This window comes from Engraulis encrasicolus, chromosome 4 (genome assembly GCF_034702125.1).
Source record: "Engraulis encrasicolus isolate BLACKSEA-1 chromosome 4, IST_EnEncr_1.0, whole genome shotgun sequence".
Taxonomy (NCBI): domain Eukaryota; kingdom Metazoa; phylum Chordata; class Actinopteri; order Clupeiformes; family Engraulidae; genus Engraulis; species Engraulis encrasicolus.
The window spans coordinates 40,846,782-40,847,147 of NC_085860.1; positions in this window are offsets into that span (position 1 = coordinate 40,846,782).

Genomic DNA, 366 nt, shown 5'->3' on the forward strand with positions numbered 1-366 from the left:
GCACACAATGGACGCCTCAATTAGGCCCCCGAGGAAAACACTCTTCTCTACTTCGGAGCTCTGCACACGCACACACACACACGCACACACACTCCACTGGAGCAGCACAGTGCACTGCATTAACACTCACCAAGGCGGAGAGAGAGAGAGAGAGAGAGAGAGAGAGAGAGAGAGAGAGAGAGAGAGAGAGAGAGAATAATAGCAATGGGAAAAGACAGAAAGGATAGAGGCAGAAAAAGATACAAAGTGAAACACCCAGGTGGGAAGAATGTCTCTTGGCTTAAGATGTTACTTTTGGTGGCCGCCCCTTATGGTGCCTGTGTGTGCCGTGAGTGGTGCTGGGAGTAGAGCGAGTTAACCCAGCAG